A 12,617-nucleotide genomic window follows, 5' to 3' on the forward strand; every position below is an offset into this window, starting at 1 on the left:
TTCTCATCTACTTCTTTCCTAAATTACTTTCTCCCTCAATAGCTATATACTCCCTGCATGTGGACATACATATTTATCATAATATAAACACTGGGCTTTCTCACAGGAATATTTTCTCTCAAAAGAAAAAAAAAAAAAGTTGATCTCCAGCTTCCAATCTCCCTTTCCTGCTCCTTTTCTGATGTCCTGAACCAGTATGTTTTCTGTTAACGGTGAGGACTTTTTTTTTTTTTCCTCTGAGTTCCCCCAAAGCCTTTTGTAAGCAGATTGGGAGTTCCCTGGTGGTCCAGTGGTTAGGACTCCATGTTCTCACTGCCGAGGACCCAGGTTCGATCCCTGGTTGGAGAACTAAAATCCCATAAGCTGCACGGAGTGCCCCCCCGCAAAACAAGCCTTTTGTAAGTAAATTGAGGTGATGTGTGTTGATTCAATGGCTGCGTGAACTGGGGAATTGAGAAATTGAGTCACTGCTGTGTAAGGTCTCCAGTTGGCGAGCAAACTGTACAGCAAAGGGGCAAACTCTGAATTTCTGACTCACGGATCCGTGCCTGCTACAAGCCAAGCAGACAGAGAAGATAATCCAAGGCTGTAAAAATTGCACTCTTTGGCTTCATCTTGAGATGTTGTCAAGAGAGTTTCCACAGAGAAAGTTATTAATTTCAGACCGCTGTACTTAGAAGCTTATTTCCCCACAGAATAGCAGTAATACTTTCCATGTGCAATTCTTTTTATGTGAATTGCTGGCTCTGAATCATCCATCCTGAGAGAGGAGAGAAAAATTACAGACGAGTAAGAACATAGCTCATGTCTGTTTCCCCACTCCTACCCCAATTTAAACAAAAATCTCCTCCAGGATAGATGTGGTCTTCTTTCACATCACCTGAGGTCTGTCCAAGGCAGTACTGAGCTCAATAAGTAACCAAGAAAGGTTTGTTAAATTTTAAACAAAGTCTCATTGGACTAATATCTCATTTCAGGCCTTGAATGTCTCCAGCTAGCCTTTACAGGGCTCCAGCTGAACCATGCAGCTCCATTTCTAGTGACTTACTACTTCTTTGAATTCTCACTCCATCACTATGAGTTTCATTAAGGGTAAAGGTAATGTCTTGCTATTGCAAATAAAGAAATTATCCACTGATAATTACTACTGTTTGTGGAGCACCTCCTGGGTCTTGGACCCTTTCATAATCATCTCCTCATTCTTCATAACAAAACCCTTCTGCAGATGAAGAGATTCAGGAAATGTACATCACTTTCTCAGCTAGTGAGTGGTGGAACCAAAATGCGAACCTGTCTGACAACAAAACTTGGGCACTGCCCTGTGTATGGAGGGAAATATAGGACATAGAAGAACCTTGGAGTCTTCACAATGAAGTAGAGAAGATAGGAAACACATATTCAAGACATATTTTTAAATATAAAAATTGCAAGTTAACTATATTTGTGTTGGCCTATATTAAGTAATGCCAAGAGGTGGTGAAGAGAATTATGTGACCAGGTGTGATAATCAGGTAAGGACTGAGGAGAAAGGGTTTTGAATAAGAGTAAGGGTTTGTCATGATGGAAAGAGGGAAAGGCATAGCAAGTCATGAATATAGTTGTACAAAAGCTTAGAACAGGAGTCCACAAACTTTTACGTAAAGGGATAGATAGTAAATATTTGGGGCTTTGTGGACCACAAAAGCTTTGTGACAAGCTTTCTGTCACAGCTACTGCACTTTGCCATTGTATCATGAACACGGCCATAGAAAATAGTAGACAGATTGGCATGGCTGTGTTCCAATAAAGCTTTATTTATGGACACTGAAATTTGAATTTCCTATCATTTTCATGTCATGAAATATTATTCTTCTTTTGATTTTTTTTAACTATTGAAAAATGTAAAAACTATTCTTAATGCAGGTCATACGAAAACAGGTGGTGGGCTGGATTCGGCCTCCGGGCAGTAGTTTGCCAATACCTAGCTTCACAGCAGAACAAAAAGAGTTTATGTGCTAAGAGCTTGACTATGTAGTTTAAACCACAGATTGATGCAGAAGGCCTAATGGAGCAGAAAGGGAAAGAGTGAAGAGGATGGGAATTTATAAAAACTCTTAAAACATAAATGGCTTGTGCAAAAAAGTAAGAGGAAAAGGGTTAGTCAAGTAGGAATCCAACATGAGACTCCTGATTCCTTAGTTTACCTTCTTGCCACTGGAACGCAACTGATTCATTCATTCAACAAATATTAATTTAGCACCAATATGGGCAAGTACTGAGGCTTTCTGCCTAGAACCTGAAACTATAAAAGAATAGTTTCTCATTTATTCTCTGAAATGAAATTAAGTAATGCTAAGAGTGGTTATTTACTTATTTTAGTTAACAGATAATAAGTTTTGGTATGTTATGGCTTTATTTTCATTCATCTCTAAGGATTTTCTAATTTCCCTTGTGATTTCTTGGACTTGTTGATTATGTAGCACTGTGTGGTTTACTTTCCTTACATTTGTGCATTTCCCAAATTTCTTTCTATTATCGACTGCTAATTTCATTCCATTGTAGTTGAAGAACATACTTTGCATTATTTCAATCCTTTTAAATTTATTGAGGTTTGCTTTTTGCTATAGCATATGGTCTATCCTGGAGAATGTTCCATGTTTACTTGAAAAGAATATATATTCTGCTGCTAGGTAGAGTGTTCTACAGGTGTCTATTAGGTCTAGCTGGCTTATAGTTAACTCAGATCCTCTATTTTCTTGTTAATCTTCAGCCTAGTTGTTCTAGATATTATTGAAAATGGATTGTTTTGTTTTGTTTTGTTTTGCTGTACGCGGGCCTCTCACTGCTGTGGCCTCTCCCATTGCGGAGCACAGGCTCCGGACGCGCAGGCCCAGCGGCCATGGCCCACGGGCCCAGCCGCTTCGCGGCACGTGGGATCCTCCCGGACCGGGGCACGAACCCGCGTCCCCTGCATCGGCAGGCGGACTCTCAACCACCGCGCCACCAGGGAAGCCCTGAAAGTGGATTGTTGAAGTCTCCAACTATTATTGCTGAACTGTCTATTTCTCTTTTCAGTTGTGTCAGTTTTGCTTCATATATTTTAGTGCTTTATTGTTAGGTACATATATATTTACAGCATTTACTTATTTTTTACACTTTCTTGATCCAAAAAGGATATAAGTGCTTACAGTATAGCAAGAAATCATAGATTAGAGTAGATGAGAAAGAAAAAGCAAAACAAGAGTAGCAACATGAAATAGACGTTGCCTTCTTGTTCACTGTTGTCTCTATGTGAACAGAGCCTGACACATAGTAGGACCCTGTAGGATTGAAATAACATCAGCAATGAGGTTAACACAAAAATGAAGTAATACATATTACAGGCACACCATACATTTGGCATCCAATCATAGTGAAGACTTCATTGGTTATACAATTGATAGTGAACCTGAGCTAAATAAAACGAGAAGGACTTCCCTGGTGGCGCAGTGGTTAAGAATCCACCTGCTAATGCAGGGGACACGAGTGCGAGCCCTGGTCCGGGAAGATCCTACATGCCACGGAGCAACTAAGCCTGCGTGCCACAACTACTGAGCCTGTGCTCTAGAGCCCGGGAGCCACAACTAATGAGCCTGCGTGCCACAACTACTGAAGCCCACAGGCCTAGAGCCCGTGCTCCGCAACAAGAGAAGCCACCGCAATGAGAAGCCTGCGCACCGCGACGAAGAGTAGCCCCGCTCGCCGCAGCTAGAGAAAGCCTGTGAGCAGCAACAAAGACCCAACGCAGCCAAAACTAAAAAGATAATTAAATAAATAAATTTACTAAAAAATAATAATAAATAAATAAATAAATAAATAAAACGAGAAGATACCGAAAACAATGGAGAAATTTCTTCCAAGAGTCTTCACTAACATTTAATTATAAAGATGCTAAACTGACCCCTCTGTCCTGAACAGAACATATGCTTTAAGTTTTGGGAATCCTCCCTGCCAGGAATGATGCTACAGCTTGTCCACGTACTTACTGCCATATATGATTGTGCACGTTGTGCATTGCCCCACTGCAGGAACGGCCATCCCATTGTAGTCTATGCAAATGACGCCCACCACCCTGAATTTGGGCCATATACAATCTGTGCAACCGTAGGAGGTGAACCCACAAAATCTTTGAGTGATCCCTCCCCTGACAAATGGCTCCCAGTTTATTTAGGGGCATTGTGGGTGGCAAAGGAATGAGGAACAGCAAAGGGTCCACAGAGAAATCAAGTGAGTGGTCCTCAGCTTTGGACAAAACATACCAACCAATTGTATTAAATAGTTCTTTGAAAAAAAGAACAAGGTGATTAGGGAAATGCTTAAATCTCCAACCCTCAGGCTGACTGGAAGGGTAAGAAAAGGGTTTGTCACATTTCCCAGGCTAGTAGTTTTCTTACTGTGTTTAGGGAGTATAATAAGTAACACAATTACACAAGGGAAATACTAAAGCTCATATTTATTCCTGTGGTGTGTCGGGAGAAAAGATGTGCACTAATTATGACACAGAAGAGAAGCGACCCGCAGGGGGCCCCCACTGGAAGAAGCTGAGGTTGGCTTAAACTGAGCAGCAGCTTGGGGGCATGCATGCTGGTTCCTACAGGTCTTCAGGGAGCTCTTCCCAGGTGACTTAGAGCAGGCCTCAGGCAAAGTACAAGAGAGAATCTCGAGTTCTAAATGAGATTACATACGGACCTGGAAATTACACCTTAGTTTTTAAGCAGTGTTGACATCCCGGCCAAATTATTCAGGAACTCCTCTCTAACATTATTCCTGTGTGGGTCTCGCCATCCTCACCACATCTTCAGTAACTAAAGCCCATAGATGGAACAAAGAGAAGCCCCCTTGTATGCCAAATTCCTCTCCTTGAGTCAGCAGTGCTCTACTAGGGTAGTGGTACAAGGTGGGATGGCAGTCTGGGAACGCAGCCTTTCCAGAATTGATTGCAACAAAACAGGTCACAAAATCTCACATTTCAATTTTAAGTGGTATAATTGGCTACCCTCTTGGTGGCGGGGATGGAAGCTGTTAGCTCTTGAAACACCAAACATCCTCTTTCCTTGTCTTTCCTTTACCTGGTAAGCCAGTGTCATTCCAGTGGCAAACATGGTCAGTATACTCATCTGTAGGTCATCCAGAATACCAGCTTAATTCCCACTGATGTTTGTCATGCTTTTTATTGTCCACCGCCCTAGCAAAGCTGCCTCTGATGTCACTGGCCACATGAACAGTGCTTTAATAACTCACATGTATTACACTGGGGGCTGTGCCAAGCAGTTTACATTTATCTTTTTACCACTCATAGTAAATACATGGGGTAGAGTCTGTTTCTATCTCTGTTCTATGGATGAGGGAACAAGTTGCATGAAAGTTAATTATCTTGCGTGTGTGCGTGCGTGTGTGCGTGCGTGTGTGTGTGTGTGTGTGTGTGTGTGTGTGTGATCGAAGACTGGGGCTAAAAGGACCTTAGAAATCATTTGATTTGATCCTTCACTTTACAGATGAGGAAAGTGAGCTCAGAGAGGTTAAGTCACGTGCCCATGATCACACAGCCAGGAAGTGGCAGAGCTGATCCCCAGCACAAGGTTCCTTCCACCTCGGAACTATACCATCTACCATTTTAGGTTAACACACATCACCCTGGCCTCCTCTCTGTGAGTCTGAGGCACAATCTTTTATGATTTGAGAATTTGTACCATCCCCAAGTGTGCTGTCATCATGCAACCAAATGTGATTCAAAACAAGGCCGGGGCGGGGTGTGTGGGGGCGTTTTGTGCTCTCTCTGCAACAGATTGATGATGAAGTCAAACTTCATGACTCAGAATACGCAGAAGCTCTCCAGCCCTTAACAACTTTCCCCACAGGAAACCTTGTGCCAGGTGCTTGGTTACCTTTTGAGGTCTTCGTGGGTGGCAGAGAACGCTTCCAAAAATAGATCTGTCCTCAGCGCTGTCAGAAGAGGCTTGCAGCCTAAAAATGTCACTCCCTTCTCCCTTCCAAAACACAGACATCACTGCCCAGGGCGTAGCCCTTCCTTACTAACCCAGCAGGTGCCTAAAGATAAGCCTTCCTCCCACCTGTAGTCTAGACTTCTTTTATTGGGGAAGGTAGAAAAGTGTCTCTTGCTACCAGGAAAAAACCACCTTTCATATGAATTTTGGCAAAAATTGCTCTTCTAAAGCAGATAGATTTCAAGGAAAAAGGTGTGGGTCTCTGACTTAGTCTTTTACCTCCTGAAGATCAACTAAAATGGATAATGTATGTAAAAGTACTTTGTAAACTGCAAATATCAAGAACTATCACGTGTTTCTGCCTGTGGTCCCTGCATCTCCAAAGTTGCAGTGAGTGGAAGGGATGACTTCTCTAGCGATACTTCTGGTGACACAGATTTTCCAGCCGCAGAGACCCAAGGAGTTTTCGTGGCCTGGGCTTTCTGTGGGTAACTCCTTACTTGCTGAGATGAGATTAGGACCACTGCAAAAAGCAGTCCTGAGGCTGGACTGATGCTGGCTAAAGCGGGGTGCAGGGCGCTAGAATGAGCAGAAATGAATTCAACCAGACAGCAGAATTGAGGAGACTGGGAGAGAGCATTGTTCAGTCGTGGGCGGACCTTCCAATTGAGTTTCTTCTGCTGTGTTAACCTGGAGTTGGTCTTAATACAGAGACCTGTTTGCTAGCTTCTTGCCAGGGGCATGTGATGCTTGAGCTCCGTGGAACACCTTGTCATGTCAGAGCTGTTTTCAGTTCTTTTATTTTATTCATGTATTCATTCATTCATTAAATAGATTGTTAATTCTTACTCCATGGGCAGCTTTCTCTGTTTCAACAAACCCTTCCATTTTCTGCCCACATACAAAGCCCACATGCAGTGAGTATAGTTTGAAGGTAAACAGGTTTTGTATGAATAAAAAAGTAAAGATGTGCCTCCTTCTAGTGTGCCCAGCCCCTGCCACCCTCCTGCCTCCACACCATAAACTAGAGGTCACTCTGGGGATATTTTCTGGGTGTGGGAACCATTCGGCTCCTGGAAAGCACTAGTTTCAGAATGCCAGGTACTCTTTTCAGAGTATTTTTTATAGCATTATTACAGTATTTATTGGGCACTCTTGTACATAGCTCCACGAGAGATTCTGAGGGAATATAAAAAGCAATAACAACAGTAGCAACACAAAGATATATCATTAAGAACAAGAAGAGTAAGATGTGGTCCCTGGGCTTTAGGTACTTAGAATGGGATGCCCAGAGGCAGAGGAAACGCATGTGACTCATGCCACCTATCCCAGGCCCCAGACAGATACCAATAATTGATCACAACACTCCCACCGAGGTCAGTGCAGCTCAGAATCCTTCTCAACACAGTGCTTTGAATCACCAGTGCCAGTTGTCTGGAGCTGGCAGGTAAAATACAATCCATCCACCTCCTCTTTCCATCCCTATATTTTTGACCGAGTTCAACAGAAGTTCAGGAAAGGAAGAAATGATCATATGTGCTACAGTGGCTGGGAAAGATGCCACAGGGGAGAGCAATTTTAGCTCTACCCTGAAGGACCGATCAAATTTGAGTAGAGTGAGTAACTAGAAAAGAGGAGAGAGGAAGGCTATTTGCAGTACTGAAGTTTCTTGCATTTTTTTAAAAAGGTAGTCAAATCTATGTCTCCTTTTTTTTTTAACTTCTTGCTTTAATTTAGGAAGATCTTTCTCATCCCCAAGATCATGAAAACATTCACCTATATTTTCTTCCAATACTTTTACGGTTTTCTTTTTTACGTGGACATATTTGATCCAGTTCAATTTATTTGGGGACAAGGAATATGATAGGAATCCATTTTTTTTTAATGGCTAGCTAGCTCTCCTACCATTTGTTGAACAATCATTTAAAAAGTCTCCTTTATCATATACAAAATATCCTTATATACATGTGCTTATTTCTGAACCCCGGATTCTTTTTTCAGTCATCTGTTCATAAGTTTATTGTGAGTCCTGAATTTTAGAAAACTCAATTCACAAACTCAACATACAAATTAGATAAACTAAGGAGATAGGATTCTTCAGGCTGCAGGTCGTAAGCTACCCTAACCACCCCTGAAATGATTCAATTTCTCAAAAGCTTAAATGTATACATCTCTTTTATTATGTAACAGCTCTATTGACATACAACTCTTATACCATACACCTCTTCCATTTAATATGTACAATTCAATGGTTTTAAGGATATTTGCAGTGTGGAACAATTTTAGAACATTCCCATTCCCCCCAGATCTCCAGTCCTGTGCAACCATTATATATTTTCTGTCTCTATGGATTTGCCTGTTCTGGGTATTTCATTACCAATGGAATCATATAATATGTGGCCCTTTGTGTCTGGCATCTTTCACTTAGCATGATGTTTTCAAAGTTCATCCATATTTTAGCATGTATCTGTACTTAATTTCTATTTTTTAAATTGAGATATGATTTATATAACATGAAATTAACTCTTTTAAAATGTACATCTAGTACCCTCATCATGTTGTGCAACCATCACCTCTATCTAGTTCCAAAACATTTTCATGACCCCAAAAGGAAACCCTGCGCTCATTAAGCAGTCACTCCTCACTGGTCCCCCTCCCCCAACAGCCTCTGGCAACCACTGATCAACTTTCTGTCTCTATGGATTTGCCTAGTCTGGACATTTCATATAAATAGAATCATACAACACGTGACATTTTGTGACTGGCTTCTTTCACTTAGCATAATGTTTTTAAAGTTCATCCATATTATAGCATGTGTATCCATACTTCTTTTATTGTTATTGTTGAATATACCACACTTGGTTTATCCATTCATCAGTTGATGGGCATTTTTGTCATCTCCACTTTTGGGCCATTATGCATAATGTTGCTATGAACATTCGTGTACGTGTTTTTGGGTGAACTCTGCACTTCCTTTAAAAGGGGCGTTATCTTTTGCATAAAGTCATATAATTCTTTGTAATACCAATCCTGTGAGTCATCTTTTCAGGATATCAAAAAGTTTATTTCAGGACTTCCCTGGTGGTCCAGTGGGTAAGACTCCATGCTCCCACTGCAGGGGGCCCAGGTTCTATCCCTGGTCGGGGAACTAGATCCCACATGCGTGCCACAACTAAGAGTCCGCGTGCTGCAAGCAAAGAAGATCCCGCATGCCACAACTAAGATCCGGCGCAACCTAAATAAATATTTTTAAAAGTTTATTTGCTGGAGAAAAGGGAACACTCTTGCACTGCTGGTGGGAATGTGAATTGGTTCAGCCACTATGGAGAACAGTATGGAGGTTCCTTAAAAAACTACAAATAGAACTACCATATGACCCAGCAATCCCACTACTGGGCATATACCCTGAGAAAACCAAAATTCAAAAAGAGTCATGTACCAAAATGTTCATTGCAGCTCTATTTACAATAGCCCGGAGATGGAAACAACCTAAGTGCCCGTCATCGGATGAATGGATAAAGAAGATGTGGCACATATATACAATGGAATATTACTCAGCCATAAAAAGAAACGAAATTGAGCTATTTGTAATGAGGTGGATAGACCTAGAGTCTGTCATACAGAGTGAAGTAAGTCAGAAAGAAAAAGACAAATACCGTATGCTAACACATATATATGGAATTTAAGAAAAAAAATGTCATGAAGAACCTAGGGGTAAAGCAGGAATAAAGATGCAGACCTCCTAGAGAACGGACTTGAGGTTATGGGGAGGGGGAAGGGTGAGCTGTGACAGGGCGAGAGAGAGTCACGGGCATATACACACTAACAAACGTAGTAAGGTAGATAGCTAGTGGGAAGCAGCCACATGGCACAGGGATATTGGCTCGGTGCTTTGTGACAGCCTGGAGGGGTGGGATAGGGAGGGTGGGAGGGAGGGAGACGCAACAGGGAAGACATATGGGAACATATGTTTATGTATGACTGATTCACTTTGTTATAAAGCAGAAACTAACACACCATTGTAAAGCAATTATACCCCAATAAAGATGTTAAAAAAAAAAAAAAGTTTATTTGCTCCTAGCTTTGTTTCTTTTCTTTTTCTTTCTCTTTTTTTTTTTTTTTTTTTGGCTGCGTGGCTTACGGGATCTTAGTTCCCTGACCAGGGACTGAACACGGCCCCCCTGCAGTGGTAGCACAGAGTCCTAACCACTAGACCGCCAGGGAATTCCCTAGCCTTATTTCTTTAAAGCCAAATGTAATTTCATTTGTGGAAGCCTTGATCCTGTCACTCTATGCTAATTTGAACCACCACTAAGTAAAGTAAATTAAGAGATTAATTAAGAAAACTGCAGTCTGGTGAAGGACACGGCTAGGTGGGTGCACAAAAAGATCTGGTGATAAAGATGAGGGTGACACTGAAGTATAGTGTCCAGACTCACTAACGCTACCCCTTTAAAGTCCTTTTCTTTGCGGGAACAGGATCCAGGTAACTTCATTCATTTATTTATGTACCAGAGGTTCAAATTTTAAACTAGCTTAAACATTTAATAGGTTTTGCCCGTTAATCATGCCGTGAACAGGACTGCCGCAGAAAGGTTCAGTGAAAGAAATTAAAGAAGCAAAACAAAGTCAGACTCAGTTTTTTTTACAGACCCAACTCCCCCACCAGACTCTAAGTTCTTGAAAACAAGGCCTGCATCTTTGTGGTGGGAGCACCATAAAAGTACTCTATTTGTTAAATGAGAGAATGAGGGAAGGCGTGTCTAGAATCAGATTTCTAGCTTTCGCCCCACTCACCTACTCCCACCCTGTTGTTTATGCTCCCCTGGAGACCCCGGTTTCACCCAGTTCTAAGGGACAAATCATGGTCTATCTGAGGCAGGGGAGCTGGAAGACTGTCTTTAGCATTTTGAGGAAGGGAGGGGGCACCCACAGTAGAAAACCAAACAAACCTGTTCGGTCATAATCCTTCATCTGCCAATTTTGAGAGGAGAGTGATTTTTTTTTTTTATCCTTTGCAGTTTATACTGAGAAACAAAAATGAAAACAAAAGCAAACAAAAAAGTCTTTAAATACTAAATCAAAGCGACTTGACCAAACCCCAAGGGTGCCTGTGGAGGTGAACAGACCTAGCACTGTAAGCCCCCAAGCTTCCTCCCAGGGCTCCCTGACCCCTCAGTGCTGGCTAATTGCAGCTCTGGGAGAAACAGAATAAACAGATGGTTCAATGCCGCTATTTTAAGCAGCACCAAGTCCAGATAGTCAATGCTGGCAACAGACAGTGCAAGAAGCACCTTCATGGCCCGGACGGCCATGTACTCTGCGATACATACTGAAGACAAGTTGCAGGGAAGCCCGAAAAGTCCCTTTCAGGAAAACACCTCTTTGCCCTTTGTTAGGGAAACCTGGGCAGACATGCCAGGCCAGAGGTGACATATCTATCTGGAAGCGCCTAAAAAATCCCACAGTGCCTTGGCTTGAAGCGGCCGTCTCGATGTGCCAGTGGCTGGCTCCTTTGTATTACCTGGCAATCAGTTCAGATGTCATCTCCTCGGGGGGGGGGGGGGGCTACCCTGGTGCCTCACACAGCCCTTGAGACTGTAGAGATGAAATCGCTCGTCTCAGCCCGCACAGTGCCCTAGTTCTGTCTCCTTGGCCACAGGAGCTCACTAACGGTGAGGGGTGGCGGGGCCACCATCTGAAAGGGGGGTGGCGGCCCTTTTGATTAGTTGGTACTCAGTTTTTCTCTGGCTTTAGCTTCTATTCAGATGAAATAATGGTGATTCCCCCCCACCACCCCACCGTCCCAGAACAAACAGAGCTATGACTTAACGCTTGTTTCCCAGTGTTCACTGCTAATTTCCTGCACCATCAGGTTTCCTGTTCTCTCGCATTTCCATTAAACCTAGACTCCCCCACCCCGGGATGTTGGCACATTGTGGGGAGCACATTGTGATGGCCTGGCTTGCTGGGGGTTGGGAAGAGGCTGGAAATAACTTGAGGAGAACTTGTCCCTCGGCGACACCCACCCATGGGAAACCTGTTCTTCTGACTCTCACCCTCAACCCCCAAGGGCAGCCACAGCTCACCAATCACAGCCAAGCCTGGAAACAGCCTCTGGGTTCTTCCACACAGCACTCCAGGCAGCCCCACCACTGAACTTAACTGGCAGTATTTGGCTTGATTTATTACAATAATTGGAAAAGAAAAAATAAATCTGTCCCCCAAACTGGATTCAGTTACACACTGTTGCTCAGATCGTGTTTTCTTGCACTGTTTCATGAATTTTCCCATCACCAAAGTCCGTAAGGTGAGAGGGCCCCTTGTTCTTTTAAGGAGGAAGGAAAATTTCTCTGAAAACTTCTTTTAAAAATAAGTTTGAATATTTTTTAAGCATGGAGAAGTACAGAGGAGAAAACATTTAATGGTCCCTGTTCTCACTGCCCAGATCACTCCTGTTGATATGAGATAATTATTATAATGTTAGAATAGTAATACATGTATAAGTTTTGAAATTTTAAGCATTAAAGTATAAAATAATATAAAAGTATGAAAATACAAAATAAAGTACAGAATAACAAGTGATAACTTCTGTTCCTGTCCTTCTTATGGTAACAACTATTATTTATTAATAATTTTTTATGAGTCCTTCCA

This window comes from Leucopleurus acutus (assembly GCF_964270905.1).
Source record: "Leucopleurus acutus genome assembly, chromosome: 3".
In the NCBI taxonomy this organism is placed as follows: Eukaryota; Metazoa; Chordata; class Mammalia; order Artiodactyla; family Delphinidae; genus Leucopleurus; species Leucopleurus acutus.